The sequence below is a fragment of the Syngnathus floridae genome, unplaced genomic scaffold, assembly GCF_059516105.1.
Source record: "Syngnathus floridae isolate MCC-2025c unplaced genomic scaffold, RoL_Sflo_1.0 HiC_scaffold_52, whole genome shotgun sequence".
NCBI classification, from domain to species: domain Eukaryota; kingdom Metazoa; phylum Chordata; class Actinopteri; order Syngnathiformes; family Syngnathidae; genus Syngnathus; species Syngnathus floridae.
The window spans coordinates 191835-210000 of record NW_028284081.1 but is presented as its reverse complement, the minus strand read 5'-3'; positions in this window follow the sequence as shown (position 1 = coordinate 210000).

The window sequence follows — 18166 nt, the reverse complement described above, 5'->3', positions numbered from 1 at the left end:
GCTAGGGCGGGTGAAGTCGTCTCGAACCACGTGCCTGAAGGCCGCCTCGCGCCGGATGCAGGCCCCGCTCTGTCGTGCGGTGTGACCGTCCAACGCGGGCATCGCTAGATTAGCCGTGGCCACGATCCTTCCACACCGCGAGCCTTTCGCCCTCGGCCGCTCAGTTCGCGGGCCGCTGATCCCGCTCCATCTCTCCGGCCTGTGTTTAAGGAGGCGGCCGGTCCTCCTTCCTTGGATGGACCATTCGCATATTTTTCGCCCGGCCTGTGTTTAAGGAGGCGGCCGGTAACTCCCTTTCTTGGATGAGACCCAACATTCGCATATTTTTCGCCCGGCCTGTGTTTAAGGAGGCGGCCGGTCCTCCCATTCTGCCAGTGTTCCTTGGACTTTGAATATTTCAAAGTCTTTCCGCCCAACATTCGCATATTTTTCGCCCGGCCTGTGTTTAAGGAGGCGGCCGGTCCTCCCATTCTGCCAGTGTTCCTTGGACTTTGAATATTTCAAAGTCTTTCCGCTCCGGGCTAGGGCGGGTGAGGTCGTCTCGAACCACGTGCCTGAAGGCCGCCTCGCGCCGGATGCAGGCCCCGCTCTGTCGTGCGGTGTGACCGTCCAACGCGGGCATCGCTAGATTAGCCGTGGCCACGATCCTTCCACACCGCGAGCCTTTCGCCCTCGGCCGGTGTCGGTCAACGTGTGGGTTTGGGGGGAAGGACGGCTGCCGGGAGCAGACAGCCGTCCCCGGGTGGGGTGTACAGTCCCTTCACCGCGGCCGCCGGGAGCAGACGGCCGTCGAGCGATTCTGCCATTGTTCCTAGGACTTTGTACATTTTAAAGACCCTCCGCGCGGGCCGCTGATCCCGCTCGGTCGCTCCGGCCTGTGTTTAAGGAGGCGGCCGGTCCTCCCATTCTGCCAGTGTTCCTTGGACTTTGAATATTTCAAAGTCTTTCCGCTCCGGGCTAGGGCGGGTGAGGTCGTCTCGAACCACGTGCCTGAAGGCCGCCTCACGCCGGATGCAGGCCCCGCTCTGTCGTGCGGTGTGACCGTCCAACGTGGGCATCGCTAGATTAGCCGTGGCCACGATCCTTCCACACCGCGAGCCTTTCGCCCTCGGCTGATGTTCGGCCAACGTGTGGGGAGGGGGGGAAGGACGGCTGCCGGGAGCAGACAGCCGTCCCCGGGTGGGGTGTACAGTCCCTTCACCGCGGCCGCCGGGAGCAGACGGCCGTCGAGCGATTCTGCCATTGTTCCTAGGACTTTGTACATTTTAAAGACCCTCCGCGCGGGCCGCTGATCCCGCTCCGTCTCTCCGGCCTGTGTTTAAGGAGGCGGCCGGTCCTCCCATTCTGCCATTGTTCCTTGGACTTGTAAAAGTCTTTCCGCTCCGGGCTAGGGCGGGTGAGGTCGTCTCGAACCACGTGCCTGAAGGCCGCCTCGCGCCGGATGCAGGCCCCGCTCTGTCGTGCGGTGTGACCGTCCAACGCGGGCATCGCTAGATTAGCCGTGGCCACGATCCTTCCACACCGCGAGCCTTTCGCCCTCGGCTGATGTTCGGCCAACGTGTGGGGAGGGGGTTATGGACGGCTGCCGGGAGCAGACAGCCGTCCCCGGGAGGGGAGACTTCACGGCGGCCGCCGGGAGCAGACGGCCGTCGAGAGATTCTGCCAGTGTGTTCCTTGGACTTTGAAAAGTCTTTCCGCTCCGGGCTAGGGCGGGTGAGGTCGCCTCGAACCACGTGCCTGAAGGCCGCCTCGCGCCGGATGCAGGCCCCGCTCTGTCGTGCGGTGTGACCGTCCAACGCGGGCATCGCTAGATTAGCCGTGGCCACGATCCTTCCACACCGCGAGCCTTTCGCCCTCGGCCGGTGTTCGCTCAATGCGCGGGCCGCTGATCCCGCTCCATCTCTCCGGCCTGTGTTTAAGGAGGCGGCCGGTCCTCCCATTCTGCCATTGTTCCTTGGACTTGTAAAAGTCTTTCCGCTCCGGGCTAGGGCGGGTGAGGTCGTCTCGAACCACGTGCCTGAAGGCCGCCTCGCGCCGGATGCAGGCCCCGCTCTGTCGTGCGGTGTGACCGTCCAACGCGGGCATCGCTAGATTAGCCGTGGCCACGATCCTTCCACACCGCGAGCCTTTCGCCCTCGGCTGGTGTTCGGCCAACGTGTGGGGAGGGGGTTAAGGACGGCTGCCGGGAGCAGACAGCCGTCCCCGGGAGGGGAGACTTCACGGCGGCCGCCGGGAGCAGACGGCCGTCGAGCGATTCTGCCAGCGTTCCTTGTACTTTGAATATTTCACAGCCGTGCTCGCACTTAGGAAATTTTCGAGCGCTGTGGCACTTAGAAATTTTTCGTCAAGAGAGGCACTTAGACATTTTTCGTCAAGAGAGGCACTTAGAAAATTTTTCTCTCTCTCTCTGTGTGCCTTCCAGGGTGCTGTGCAACCCTGCGTGTTGTGTTCCCACCGAGCAAGGGGCGCTGCTGGCGGCCATGACCAAGCGCTCGGCACCGGGCCCTTTCATTTTGTGGGGTAAATTATGCGCCCCCCATGCTCGTTCTGACTATATTTTGCGAAAGGGGGGTAAATCGTTGATGAGTACGCTGACTAGGGGGACCATTTAGCGTACTCTGGCGCACCTGAAGACCAAAGTTGGTACTGCACCCTCCCCCTGGTACCCCAGCCCCTGGTACCTAAAGAGGGAGAGGCCGAATTTTCGCTTTTTGGGGCCGACCGAGGGAACCAGCCGAGGCGGACACTTTTCGGCTCAAGAGCCGTTGGCACTTAGAAAAAATTCGCACAAGTTGGCAGGGCTACCAGGGGAAGAGGCCGAATTTTCGCTTTTGAAGGCCGACCGCGGGAACCAGCCGAGGCGGACACTTTTCGGCTCAAGAGCCGTTGGCACTTAGAAAATATTTGCCAAACTTGGCTTGACTTCCAGGAGAAGAGGCCGAATTTTCACTTTTGGTGGCCGACCTGGGGAACCAGCCGAGGCGGACACTTTTCGGCTCAAGAGCCGTTGGCACTTAGAAAATATTTGCCAAACTTGGCTTGACTTCCAGGAGAAGAGGCCGAATTTTCACTTTTGGTGGCCGTTATGGGGAACCAGCCGAGGCGGACACTTTTCGGCTCAAGAGCCGTTGGCACTTAGAAAATATTTGCCAAACATGGCTTGACTTCCAGGAGAAGAGGCCGAATTTTCACTTTTGGTGGCCGTTATGGGGAACCAGCCGAGGCGGACACTTTACGCTGGTTGAGTCGTTGGCACTTAGAAAATATTTGCCAAACTTGGCTTGACTTCCAGGAGAAGAGGCCGAATTTTCACTTTTGGTGGCCGACCTGGGGAACCAGCCGAGGCGGACACTTTACGCTGGTTGAGTCGTTGGCACTTAGAAAATATCTGCCAAACTTGGCTTGACTTCCAGGAGAAGAGGCCGAATTTTCACTTTTGGTGACCGACCTGGGGAACCAGCCGAGGCGGACACTTTACGCTGGTTGAGTCGTTGGCACTTAGAAAATATTTGCCAAACTTGGCTTGACTTCCAGGAGAAGAGGCCGAATTTTCACTTTTGGTGGCCGACCTGGGGAACCAGCCGAGGCGGACACTTACGCTGGTTGAGTCGTTGGCACTTAGAAAATATTCGCCAAACTTGGCAAGACTTCCAGGAGAAGAGGCCGAATTTTCACTTTTGGTGGCCGACCTGGGGAACCAGCCGAGGCGGACACTTTACGCTGGTTGAGTCGTTGGCACTTAGAAAATATTTGCCAAACTTGGCTTGACTTCCAGGAGAAGAGGCCGAATTTTCACTTTTCATGGCCGTTATGGGGAACCAGCCGAGGCGGACACTTTGCGCTGGTTGAGTCGTTGGCACTTAGAAAATATTTGCCAAACTTGGCTTGACTTCCAGGAGAAGAGGCCGAATTTTCACTTTTGGTGGCCGTTATGGGGAACCAGCCGAGGCGGACACTTTAGGCTGGTTGAGTCGTTGGCACTCAGAAAATATTCGCCAAACTTGGCCAGACTTCCAGGAGAAGAGGCCGAATTTTCACTTTTGGTGACCGACCTGGGGAACCAGCCGAGGCGGACACTTTACGCTGGTTGAGTCGTTGGCACTTAGAAAATATTTGCCAAACTTGGCTTGACTTCCAGGAGAAGAGGCCGAATTTTCACTTTTGGTGGCCGACCTGGGGAACCAGCCGAGGCGGACACTTTACGCTGGTTGAGTCGTTGGCACTTAGAAAATATTCGCCAAACTTGGCAAGACTTCCAGGAGAAGAGGCCGAATTTTCACTTTTGGTGGCCGACCTGGGGAACCAGCCGAGGCGGACACTTTACGCTGGTTGAGTCGTTGGCACTTAGAAAATATTTGCCAAACTTGGCTTGACTTCCAGGAGAAGAGGCCGAATTTTCACTTTTCATGGCCGTTATGGGGAACCAGCCGAGGCGGACACTTTTCGGCTCAAGAGCCGTTGGCACTTAGAAAATATTTGCCAAACATGGCTTGACTTCCAGGAGAAGAGGCCGAATTTTCACTTTTGGTGGCCGTTATGGGGAACCAGCCGAGGCGGACACTTTACGCTGGTTGAGTCGTTGGCACTTAGAAAATATTTGCCAAACTTGGCTTGACTTCCAGGAGAAGAGGCCGAATTTTCACTTTTGGTGGCCGACCTGGGGAACCAGCCGAGGCGGACACTTTACGCTGGTTGAGTCGTTGGCACTTAGAAAATATTCGCCAAACTTGGCCAGACTTCCAGGAGAAGAGGCCGAATTTTCACTTGTTGTGGCCGTTATGGGGAACCAGCCGAGGCGGACACTTTACGCTGGTTGGGTCGTTGGCACTTAGAAAATATTCGCCAAACTTGGCCAGACTTCCAGGAGAAGAGGCCGAATTTTCACTTGTTGTGGCCGTTATGGGGAACCAGCCGAGGCGGACACTTTACGCTGGTTGGGTCGTTGGCACTTAGAAAATATTCGCCAAACTTGGCCAGACTTCCAGGAGAAGAGGCCGAATTTTCACTTGTTGTGGCCGTTATGGGGAACCAGCCGAGGCGGACACTTTACGCTGGTTGGGTCGTTGGCACTTAGAAAATATTCGCCAAACTTGGCTTGACTTCCAGGAGAAGAGGCCGAATTTTCACTTATGGTGGCCGTTATGGGGAACCAGCCGAGGCGGACACTTTACGCTGGTCGAGTCGTTGGCACTTAGAAAATATTCGCCAAACTTGGCCAGACTTCCAGGAGAAGAGGCCGAATTTTCACTTGTTCTGGCCGACCTGGGGAACCAGACGAGGCGGACACATCACCCCGCAAGTGCCGTTGGCACTTTGAAAATATTCGCCAAACTTGGCCAGACTTCCAGGAGAAGAGGCCGAATTTTCACTTGTTCTGGCCGACCTGGGGAACCAGACGAGGCGGACACATCACCCCGCAAGTGCCGATGGCACTTAGAAAATATTCGCCAAACTTGGCCGGACTTCCAGGAGAAGAGGCCGAATTTTCGCTTTTTCTGGCCGACCTGGGGAACCAGACGAGGCGGACACATCACCCCGCAAGTGCCGTTGGCACTTTGAAAATATTCGCCAAACTTGGCCGGACTTCCAGGAGAAGAGGCCGAATTTTCACTTGTTCTGGCCGACCTGGGGAACCAGACGAGGCGGACACATCACCCCGCAAGTGCCGTTGGCACTTTGAAAATATTCGCCAAACTTGGCCGGACTTCCAGGAGAAGAGGCCGAATTTTCACTTTTTCTGGCCGACCTGGGGAACCAGACGAGGCGGACACATCACCCCGCAAGTGCCGTTGGCACTTTGAAAATATTCGAAACTTCCATCAAACACACATCGGCTTTTTCGCCGTCGCTGTCCGGCCTGGGCACCATCGTGGCTCGGACAGTTCGTGTGCCAGCTTCCGTTGGCACTTAGAACATTTTTCAAAATAAAAATAAACAGTCCTGCACATACGTGCCGACTATATTTTGCGAAAGGGGAGTAAACCGATGAGTACACTAACTAGGGGGACCAACAGACCGTAGTGGTCTCCCCTGGTACCTAAATGCATACCCCTGGTACCTCAGCGACTACCCCTGGTACCTAAATGCGTACCCCTGGTACCTCAGAGAGGCCGAATTTTCACATTCCGTGGCCGAACTAGGGAACCGGACGAGGCGGACACTTTTCCGGGAGAGACCCGATGGCACTTAGAAAATTTTCGCTCAAGTTGGCAGGACTTCCAGAGCAAGAGGCCGAATTTTCACATTATGTGGCCGAACTAGGGAACCGGACGAGTCGGACACTTTTCCGGGCAAGACCCGATGGCACTTAGAAAATATTCGCTCAAGTTGGCAGGACTTCCAGAGCAAGAGGCCGAATTTTCACATTATGTGGCCGAACTAGGGAACCGGACGAGTCGGACACTTTTCCGGGCAAGACCCGATGGCACTTAGAAAATTTTCGCTCAAGTTGGCAGGACTTCCAGAGCAAGAGGCCGAATTTTCACATTATGTGGCCGAACTAGGGAACCGGACGAGTCGGACACTTTTCCGGGCAAGACCCGATGGCACTTAGAAAATATTCGCTCAAGTTGGCAGGACTTCCAGAGCGAGAGGCCGAATTTTCGCTCGTTCGGAGCCGACTCGGGGAACCAGCCGAGTCGGACACTTTTCCGGGCAAGACCCGATGGCACTTAGAAAATATTCGCTCAAGTTGGCAGGACTTCCAGGCGAAGAGGCCGAATTTTCACATTATGTGGCCGAACTAGGGAACCAGCCGAGTCGGACACTTTTCCGGGCAAGACCCGATGGCACTTAGAAAATATTCGCTCAAGTTGGCAGGACTTCCAGGCGAAGAGGCCGAATTTTCGCTCGTTCGGGCCGACTCGGGGAACCAGCCGAGTCGGACACTTTTCCGGGCAAGACCCGATGGCACTTAGAAAATATTCGCTCAAGTTGGCAGGACTTCCAGAGCAAGAGGCTGAATTTTCTCTTTCTCTGGCCGACTCGGGGAACCAGCCGAGTCGGACACTTTTCCGGGCAAGACCCGATGGCACTTAGAAAATATTCGCTCAAGTTGGCAGGACTTCCAGAGCAAGAGGCCGAATTTTCACATTCCGTGGCCGACTCGGGGAACCAGCCGAGTCGGACACTTTTCCGGGCAAGACCCGATGGCACTTAGAAAATATTCGCTCAAGTTGGCAGGACTTCCAGAGCAAGAGGTCGAATTTTCGCTCGTTCGGGCCGACTCGGGGAACCAGCCGAGTCGGACACTTTTCCGGGCAAGACCCGATGGCACTTAGAAAATATTCGCTCAAGTTGGCAGGACTTCCAGAGCAAGAGGCCGAATTTTCACATTATGTGGCCGAACTAGGGAACCAGCCGAGTCGGACACTTTTCCGGGCAAGACCCGATGGCACTTAGAAAATATTCGCTCAAGTTGGCAGGACTTCCAGAGCAAGAGGCCGAATTTTCACTCGTTCGGACCGACTCGGGGAACCAGCCGAGTCGGACACTTTTCCGGGCAAGACCCGATGGCACTTAGAAAATATTCGCTCAAGTTGGCAGGACTTCCAGGCGAAGAGGCCGAATTTTCACATTATGTGGCCGAACTAGGGAACCAGCCGAGTCGGACACTTTTCCGGGCAAGACCCGATGGCACTTAGAAAATATTCGCTCAAGTTGGCAGGACTTCCAGGCGAAGAGGCCGAATTTTCGCTCGTTCGGGCCGACTCGGGGAACCAGCCGAGTCGGACACTTTTCCGGGCAAGACCCGATGGCACTTAGAAAATATTCGCTCAAGTTGGCAGGACTTCCAGAGCGAGAGGCCGGATTTTCGCTCGTTCGGGCCGACTCGGGGAACCAGCCGAGTCGGACACTTTTCCGGGCAAGACCCGATGGCACTTAGAAAATATTCGCTCAAGTTGGCAGGACTTCCAGAGCAAGAGGCCGAATTTTCACATTATGTGGCCGAACTAGGGAACCGGACGAGTCGGACACTTTTCCGGGCAAGACCCGATGGCACTTAGAAAATTTTCGCTCAAGTTGGCAGGACTTCCAGAGCAAGAGGCCGAATTTTCACATTATGTGGCCGAACTAGGGAACCGGACGAGTCGGACACTTTTCCGGGCAAGACCCGATGGCACTTAGAAAATATTCGCTCAAGTTGGCAGGACTTCCAGAGCGAGAGGCCGAATTTTCGCTCGTTCGGGCCGACTCGGGGAACCAGCCGAGTCGGACACTTTTCCGGGCAAGACCCGATGGCACTTAGAAAATATTCGCTCAAGTTGGCAGGACTTCCAGGCGAAGAGGCCGAATTTTCACATTATGTGGCCGAACTAGGGAACCAGCCGAGTCGGACACTTTTCCGGGCAAGACCCGATGGCACTTAGAAAATATTCGCTCAAGTTGGCAGGACTTCCAGGCGAAGAGGCCGAATTTTCGCTCGTTCGGGCCGACTCGGGGAACCAGCCGAGTCGGACACTTTTCCGGGCAAGACCCGATGGCACTTAGAAAATATTCGCTCAAGTTGGCAGGACTTCCAGAGCAAGAGGCTGAATTTTCTCTTTCTCTGGCCGACTCGGGGAACCAGCCGAGTCGGACACTTTTCCGGGCAAGACCCGATGGCACTTAGAAAATATTCGCTCAAGTTGGCAGGACTTCCAGAGCAAGAGGTCGAATTTTCGCTCGTTCGGGCCGACTCGGGGAACCAGCCGAGTCGGACACTTTTCCGGGCAAGACCCGATGGCACTTAGAAAATATTCGCTCAAGTTGGCAGGACTTCCAGAGCAAGAGGCCGAATTTTCACATTATGTGGCCGAACTAGGGAACCAGCCGAGTCGGACACTTTTCCGGGCAAGACCCGATGGCACTTAGAAAATATTCGCTCAAGTTGGCAGGACTTCCAGAGCAAGAGGCCGAATTTTCACTCGTTCGGACCGACTCGGGGAACCAGCCGAGTCGGACACTTTTCCGGGCAAGACCCGATGGCACTTAGAAAATATTCGCTCAAGTTGGCAGGACTTCCAGGCGAAGAGGCCGAATTTTCACATTATGTGGCCGAACTAGGGAACCAGCCGAGTCGGACACTTTTCCGGGCAAGACCCGATGGCACTTAGAAAATATTCGCTCAAGTTGGCAGGACTTCCAGGCGAAGAGGTCGAATTTTCGCTCGTTCGGGCCGACTCGGGGAACCAGCCGAGTCGGACACTTTTCCGGGCAAGACCCGATGGCACTTAGAAAATATTCGCTCAAGTTGGCAGGACTTCCAGAGCGAGAGGCCGGATTTTCGCTCGTTCGGGCCGACTCGGGGAACCAGCCGAGTCGGACACTTTTCCGGGCAAGACCCGATGGCACTTAGAAAATATTCGCTCAAGTTGGCAGGACTTCCAGAGCAAGAGGCCGAATTTTCACATTATGTGGCCGAACTAGGGAACCGGACGAGTCGGACACTTTTCCGGGCAAGACCCGATGGCACTTAGAAAATTTTCGCTCAAGTTGGCAGGACTTCCAGAGCAAGAGGCCGAATTTTCACATTATGTGGCCGAACTAGGGAACCGGACGAGTCGGACACTTTTCCGGGCAAGACCCGATGGCACTTAGAAAATATTCGCTCAAGTTGGCAGGACTTCCAGAGCGAGAGGCCGAATTTTCGCTCGTTCGGGCCGACTCGGGGAACCAGCCGAGTCGGACACTTTTCCGGGCAAGACCCGATGGCACTTAGAAAATATTCGCTCAAGTTGGCAGGACTTCCAGAGCAAGAGGCTGAATTTTCTCTTTCTCTGGCCGACTCGGGGAACCAGCCGAGTCGGACACTTTTCCGGGCAAGACCCGATGGCACTTAGAAAATATTCGCTCAAGTTGGCAGGACTTCCAGAGCAAGAGGTCGAATTTTCGCTCGTTCGGGCCGACTCGGGGAACCAGCCGAGTCGGACACTTTTCCGGGCAAGACCCGATGGCACTTAGAAAATATTCGCTCAAGTTGGCAGGACTTCCAGAGCAAGAGGCCGAATTTTCACATTATGTGGCCGAACTAGGGAACCAGCCGAGTCGGACACTTTTCCGGGCAAGACCCGATGGCACTTAGAAAATATTCGCTCAAGTTGGCAGGACTTCCAGAGCAAGAGGCCGAATTTTCACTCGTTCGGACCGACTCGGGGAACCAGCCGAGTCGGACACTTTTCCGGGCAAGACCCGATGGCACTTAGAAAATATTCGCTCAAGTTGGCAGGACTTCCAGGCGAAGAGGCCGAATTTTCACATTATGTGGCCGAACTAGGGAACCAGCCGAGTCGGACACTTTTCCGGGCAAGACCCGATGGCACTTAGAAAATATTCGCTCAAGTTGGCAGGACTTCCAGGCGAAGAGGCCGAATTTTCGCTCGTTCGGGCCGACTCGGGGAACCAGCCGAGTCGGACACTTTTCCGGGCAAGACCCGATGGCACTTAGAAAATATTCGCTCAAGTTGGCAGGACTTCCAGAGCGAGAGGCCGGATTTTCGCTCGTTCGGGCCGACTCGGGGAACCAGCCGAGTCGGACACTTTTCCGGGCAAGACCCGATGGCACTTAGAAAATATTCGCTCAAGTTGGCAGGACTTCCAGAGCAAGAGGCCGAATTTTCACATTCCGTGGCCGACTCGGGGAACCAGCCGAGTCGGACACTTTTCCGGGCAAGACCCGATGGCACTTAGAAAATATTCGCTCAAGTTGGCAGGACTTCCAGAGCAAGAGGCCGAATTTTCACAATATGTGGCCGAACTAGGGAACCGGACGAGTCGGACACTTTTCCGGGAGAGACCCGATGGCACTTAGAAAATATTCGCTCAAGTTGGCAGGACTTCCAGAGCGAGAGGCCGAATTTTCGCTCGTTCGGGCCGACTCGGGGAACCAGCCGAGTCGGACACGTTACGGCCGAACACCCGTTGGCACTTAGAAAATATTCGCTCAAGTTGGCAGGACTTCCAGAGCAAGAGGCCGAATTTGCACATTTTCTGGCCGACTCGGGGAACCAGCCGAGTCGGACACATTACGGCCGAACACCCGTTGGCACTTAGAAAATATTCGCCAAAGTCGGCCGGACTTCCAGGCGAAGAGGCCGAATTTTCGCTCGTTCGGGCCGACTCGGGGAACCAGCCGAGTCGGACACATTTCGGCGTAACACCCGTTGGCACTTAGAAAATATTCGCCCAAGTCGGCCGGACTTCCAGGCGAAGAGGCCGAATTTTCGCTCGTTCGGGCCGACCGGAGGAACCAGCCGAGTCGGACACATTTCGGCGTAACACCCGTTGGCACTTAGAAAATATTCGCCAAAGTTCGTTGGACCTCCAGGCGAAGAGGCCGAATTTTCGCTCGTTCGGGCCGACTCGGGGAACCAGCCGAGTCGGACACATTACGGCCGAACACCCGTTGGCACTTAGAAAATATTCGCCAAAGTTCGTCGGACTTCCAGGCGAAGAGGCCGAATTTTCGCTCGTTCGGGCCGACTCGGGGAACCAGCCGAGTCGGACACATTTCGGCGCAACACCCGTTGGCACTTAGAAAATATTCGCCCAAGTCGGCCGGACTTCCAGGCGAAGAGGCCGAATTTTCACTTTTTCTGGCCGACCGGAGGAACCAGCCGCGTCGGACACATTACGGTGTAACACCCGTTGGCACTTAGAAAATATTCGCCAAAGTTCGTCGGACCTCCAGAGCGAGAGGCCGAATTTTCACTTTTTCTGGCCGACCGGAGAACCAGCCGAGGCGGACACATCGCGCCGCTTTTGCCGTTGGCATATTCGAAACTTCCAGAATCGGCTTTTTCGCCGTCGCTGTCCGGCCTGGGCACCATCGTGGCTCGGACACGTCGTGTGCCAGCGTCCGCTGGCACTTAGAAAATTTTTCAAAATAAAAATAAACAGTCCTGCACATACGTGCCCACTATATTTTGCGAAAGGGGAGTAAACCGTCGATGAGTACGCTGACTAGTGGGACCAACCATCGCGCTCTGGCGCACCTGAAGACCAAAGTTGGTACTGCACCCTACCCCTGGTACCCAAACGGGGTAGAGGCCGATTTTTCGCATTTGGCGGCCGACCTAGGGAACCAGAAGAGGCGGACACTTTTCCGAGCAAGTGCCGATGGCACTTCCAGAGCGAGAGGCCGAATAATCGTAATTTGTGGCCGACTTGGGAACCAGCGAAGGCGGATAGGAAGTGGAGTGGGTCCCGCTGGCTGGTCCGCGGGCCAATTGCGGTCCCGCGAGTTAGCGATCGCGGTCCGGAATTCTAGCCGACTTGGGAACCAGCGAAGGCGGATAGGAAGTCAAGCGGGTCCCGCCGGCTGGTCCGCGGGCCAATTGCGGTCCCGCGAGTTAGCGATCGCGGTCCGGAATTCTAGCCGGCCGGGGACCACCGCGAGGCGGATGGGTGGTCACCGACGTCCCGCCGGCTGGTCCGCGGGCCATTTAGGGTCCCGCGAGTTAGCGATCGCGGTCCGGAATTCTAGCCGACTTGGGAACCAGCGAAGGCGGATGGGTGGTCACCGAGGTCCCGCCGGCTGGTCCGCGGGCCATTTAGGGTCCCGCGATGGTACCGATCGCGGTCCGGAATTCTACCCGGCCAGGGACCACCGCGAGGCGGATGGGTCTTCACCGAAGTCCCGCCGGCTGGTCCGCGGGCCATTTAGGGTCCCGCGAGGTACCGATCGCGGCCCGGAATTCTAGCCGGCCAGGGACCACCGCGAGGCGGATGGGTCTTCACCGAGGTCCCGCCGGCTGGTCCGCGGGCCATTTAGGGTCCCGCGAGGTACCGATCGCGGCCCGGAATTCTAGCCGGCCGGGGACCACCGCGAGGCGGATGGGTGGTCACCGACGTCCCGCCGGCTGGTCCGCGGGCCATTTAGGGTCCCGCGAATTAGCGATCGCGGTCCGGAATTCTAGCCGGCAAGGGACCACCGCGAGGCGGATGGGTCTTCACCGAGGTCCCGCCGGCTGGTCCGCGGGCCATTTAGGGTCCCGCGAGGTACCGATCGCGGTCCGGAATTCTACCCGGCCAGGGACCACCGCGAGGCGGATGGGTCTTCACCGAGGTCCCGCCGGCTGGTCCGCGGGCCATTTAGGGTCCCGCGAGGTACCGATCGCGGTCCGGAATTCTACCCGGCCAGGGACCACCGCGAGGCGGATGGGTCTTCACCGAGGTCCCGCCGGCTGGTCCGCGGGCCATTTAGGGTCCCGCGAATTACCGATCGCGGTCCGGAATTCTAGCCGGCCAGGGACCACCGCGAGGCGGATGGGTGGTCACCGAGGTCCCGCCGGCTGGTCCGCGGGCCATTTAGGGTCCCGCGAGTTAGCGATCGCGGTCCGGAATTCTAGCCGACTTGGGAACCAGCGAAGGCGGATAGGAAGTCAAGCGGGTCCCGCCGGCTGGTCCGCGGGCCATTTAGGGTCCCGCGAATTACCGATCGCGGTCCGGAATTCTAGCCGGCCAGGGACCACCGCGAGGCGGATGGGTGGTCACCGAGGTCCCGCCGGATGGTCCGCGGGCCATTTAGGGTCCCGCGAGTTAGCGATCGCGGTCCGGAATTCTAGCCGGCCAGGGACCACCGCGAGGCGGATGGGTCTTCACCGAGGTCCCGCCGGCTGGTCCGCGGGCCATTTAGGGTCCCGCGAGTTACCGATCGCGGTCCGGAATTCTACCCGGCCGGGGACCACCGCGAGGCGGATGGGTCTTCACCGAGGTCCCGCCGGATGGTCCGCGGGCCATTTAGGGTCCCGCGAGGTACCGATCGCGGCCCGGAATTCTAGCCGGCCAGGGACCACCGCGAGGCGGATGGGTCTTCACCGAGGTCCCGCCGGCTGGTCCGCGGGCCATTTAGGGTCCCGCGAGGTACCGATCGCGGTCCGGAATTCTACCCGGCCAGGGACCACCGCGAGGCGGATGGGTCTTCACCGAGGTCCCGCCGGCTGGTCCGCGGGCCATTTAGGGTCCCGCGAGGTACCGATCGCGGTCCGGAATTCTACCCGGCCAGGGACCACCGCGAGGCGGATGGGTCTTCACCGAGGTCCCGCCGGCTGGTCCGCGGGCCATTTAGGGTCCCGCGAGGTACCGATCGCGGTCCGGAATTCTACCCGGCCAGGGACCACCGCGAGGCGGATGGGTCTTCAACGAGGTCCCGCCGGCTGGTCCGCGGGCCATTTAGGGTCCCGCGAGTTAGCGATCGCGGTCCGGAATTCTAGCCGACTTGGGAACCAGCGAAGGCGGATGGGTGGTCACCGAGGTCCCGCCGGATGGTCCGCGGGCCATTTAGGGTCCCGCGAGTTAGCGATCGCGGTCCGGAATTCTAGCCGACTTGGGAACCAGCGAAGGCGGATAGGAAGTCAAGTGGGTCCCGCCGGCTGGTCCGCGGGCCATTTAGGGTCCCGCAAGTTAGCGATCGCGGTCCGGAATTCTAGCCGACTTGGGAACCAGCGAAGGCGGATGGGTGGTCACCGAGGTCCCGCCGGCTGGTCCGCGGGCCATTTAGGGTCCCGCGAGTTACCGATCGCGGCCCGGAATTCTAGCCGACTTGGGAACCAGCGAAGGCGGATAGGAAGTCAAGTGGGTCCCGCCGGCTGGTCCGCGGGCCATTTAGGGTCCCGCGAGTTAGCGATCGCGGTCCGGAATTCTAGCCGACTTGGGAACCAGCGAAGGCGGATGGGTGGTCACCGAGGTCCCGCCGGCTGGTCCGCGGGCCATTTAGGGTCCCGCGAGTTAGCGATCGCGGTCCGGAATTCTAGACGACTTGGGAACCAGCGAAGGCGGATAGGAAGTCAAGTGGGTCCCGCCGGCTGGTCCGCGGGCCATTTAGGGTCCCGCGAGGTACCGATCGCGGTCCGGAATTCTACCCGGCCGGGGACCACCGCGAGGCGGATGGGTGGTCACCGACGTCCCGCCGGCTGGTCCGCGGGCCATTTAGGGTCCCGCGAGTTACCGATCGCGGCCCGGAATTCTACCCGGCCGGGGACCACCGCGAGGCGGATGGGTCTTCACCGAGGTCCCGCCGGCTGGTCCGCGGGCCATTTAGGGTCCCGCGAGTTAGCGATCGCGGTCCGGAATTCTAGCCGACTTGGGAACCAGCGAAGGCGGATAGGAAGTCAAGTGGGTCCCGCCGGCTGGTCCGCGGGCCATTTAGGGTCCCGCGAGGTACCGATCGCGGTCCGGAATTCTACCCGGCCGGGGACCACCGCGAGGCGGATGGGTGGTCACCGACGTCCCGCCGGCTGGTCCGCGGGCCATTTAGGGTCCCGCGAGTTACCGATCGCGGCCCGGAATTCTACCCGGCCGGGGACCACCGCGAGGCGGATGGGTCTTCACCGAGCTCCCGCCGGGTGGTCCGCGGGCCATTTAGGGTCCCGCGAGGTACCGATCGCGGTCCGGAATTCTACCCGGCCGGGGACCACCGCGAGGCGGATGGGTGGTCACCGACGTCCCGCCGGCTGGTCCGCGGGCCATTTAGGGTCCCGCGAGTTACCGATCGCGGCCCGGAATTCTACGCGGCCGGGGACCACCGCGAGGCGGATGGGTCTTCACCGAGGTCCCGCCGGCTGGTCCGCGGGCCATTTAGGGTCCCGCGAGGTACCGATCGCGGTCCGGAATTCTACCCGGCCGGGGACCACCGCGAGGCGGATGGGTCTTCACCGAGGTCCCGCCGGCTGGTCCGCGGGCCATTTAGGGTCCCGCGAGGTACCGATCGCGGTCCGGAATTCTACCCGGCCGGGGACCACCGCGAGGCGGATGGGTCTTCACCGAGGTCCCGCCGGCTGGTCCGCGGGCCATTTAGGGTCCCGCGAGGTACCGATCGCGGTCCGGAATTCTACCCGGCCAGGGACCACCGCGAGGCGGATGGGTCTTCACCGAGGTCCCGCCGGCTGGTCCGCGGGCCATTTAGGGTCCCGCGAGGTACCGATCGCGGTCCGGAATTCTACCCGGCCAGGGACCACCGCGAGGCGGATGGGTCTTCCCCGAGGTCCCGCCGGCTGGTCCGCGGGCCATTTAGGGTCCCGCGAGGTACCGATCGCGGTCCGGAATTCTACCCGGCCAGGGACCACCGCGAGGCGGATGGGTCTTCACCGAGGTCCCGCCGGCTGGTCCGCGGGCCATTTAGGGTCCCGCGAGGTACCGATCGCGGTCCGGAATTCTACCCGGCCGGGGACCACCGCGAGGCGGATGGGTGGTCACCGAGGTCCCGCCGGCTGGTCCGCGGGCCATTTAGGGTCCCGCGAGTTAGCGATCGCGGCCCGGAATTCTAGCCGGCCGGGGACCACCGCGAGGCGGATAGGTCTTCACCGAGGTCCCGCCGGCTGGTCCGCGGGCCATTTAGGGTCCCGCGAGGTACCGATCGCGGTCCGGAATTCTACCCGGCCGGGGACCACCGCGAGGCGGATGGGTGGTCACCGAGGTCCCGCCGGCTGGTCCGCGGGCCATTTAGGGTCCCGCGAGTTCGCGGTCGCGGTCCGGAATTCTAGCCGGCCGGGGACCACCGCGAGGCGGATGGGTGGTCACCGAGGTCCCGCCGGCTGGTCCGCGGGCCATTTAGGGTCCCGCGAGGTACCGATCGCGGCCCGGAATTCTAGCCGGCCGGGGACCACCGCGAGGCGGATGGGTCTTCACCGAGGTCCCGCCGGCTGGTCCGCGGGCCATTTAGGGTCCCGCGAGTTAGCGATCGCGGTCCGGAATTCTAGCCGGCCGGGAACCACCGCGAGGCGGATGGGTGCTCACCGAGGTCCCGCCGGCTGGTCCGCGGGCCATTTAGGGTCCCGCGAGGTACCGATCGCGGTCCGGAATTCTACCCGGCCAGGGACCACCGCGAGGCGGATGGGTGGTCACCGAGGTCCCGCCGGCTGGTCCGCGGGCCATTTAGGGTCCCGCGAGTTAGCGATCGCGGTCCGGAATTCTAGCCGGCCCGGAGCCACCCAGAGGCCGTGCACACGCGCCGGGTGGCCGGAAATACCTCCAGCCGAGCGGACATGCACTTTGTAAGCACCTTGGACGAGATGGCTGAGCCTTACTCGACTTCCAGCACCCCGGCTAAGCGTTCTCCACGGCCCGCTGTGCTTCCAGAAGACCTCCAGCCGGTCCTCATGGTGCTTTACTCCTCACTCTCTAAGCCGGCCCAGGCTTCCAGCACCCCGGCTAAGCGTTCTCCACGGCCCGCTGTGCTTCCAGAAGACCTCCAGACGGTCCTCATGGTGCTTTACTCCTCACTCTTTAAGCCGAACGAGGCTTCCAGCACCCCGGCTAAGCATTTTACGCGGCCCGCCGAGCCTCCACAGCACTTCCAGCCGGTTCCACGGCTGCTTTCCTCCTCACTGTTTAAGCCGAACGAGGCTTCCAGAGCCCCGGCTAAGCGTTTTGCGCGGCCCGCTGAGCTTCCAGAGCACCTCCAGCCGGTTCCCCGGCTGCTTTCCTCCTCACTTTCTAAGCCGCCCGAGGCTTCCAGAGCCCCGGCTAAGCGTTCTCCACGTCCCGTTGATCTCCCCGGAGGTCGTAACGGGGAATTACCTCCCTCCAGCGGACACGGCGGGTAAATACGCCACCTCTCGCACTTAGCGCACACACCCGTTGCTGCGCGTCCGGTGGCACTTTGAGCGGCCAAACGGCGGGAGTAACAGTCACTCTCTTAAGTTAGGCTCATTTGACATTTTCTTGAACGGTTCGTGGATAAATATGTGATATATACTACATATGATCGCATTTATAGTCAAATCTTTTCAAAATGTCATTCTCCGGGTGCATTCCTCCTCGCTTCTTAAGCCGAACGAGGCTTCCAGAGCCCCGGTTAAGCGTTTTACGTGGCCCGCCGAGCCTCCACAGCACCTCCAGCCGGTTCTCCGGGTGCTCCCATCCTCACTGTTTAAGCCGAACGAGGCTTCCAGAGCCCCGGCTAAGCGTTTTACGCGGCCCGCTGAACTTCCACAGCACCTCCAGCCGGTTCTCCGGGTGCTCCCATCCTCACTGTTTAAGCCGAACGAGGCTTCCAGAGCCCCGGCTAAGCGTTTTACGCGGCCCGCTGAGCTTCCACCGCACCTCCAGCCGGTTCCCCGGCTGCTTTCCTCCTCACTGTTTAAGCCGAACGAGGCTTCCAGAGCCCCGGCTAAGCGTTTTGCGCGGCTCGCCGAACTTCCACAGCACCTCCAGCCGGTCCTCGGGGTGCTTTCTTCCCAACTATTGA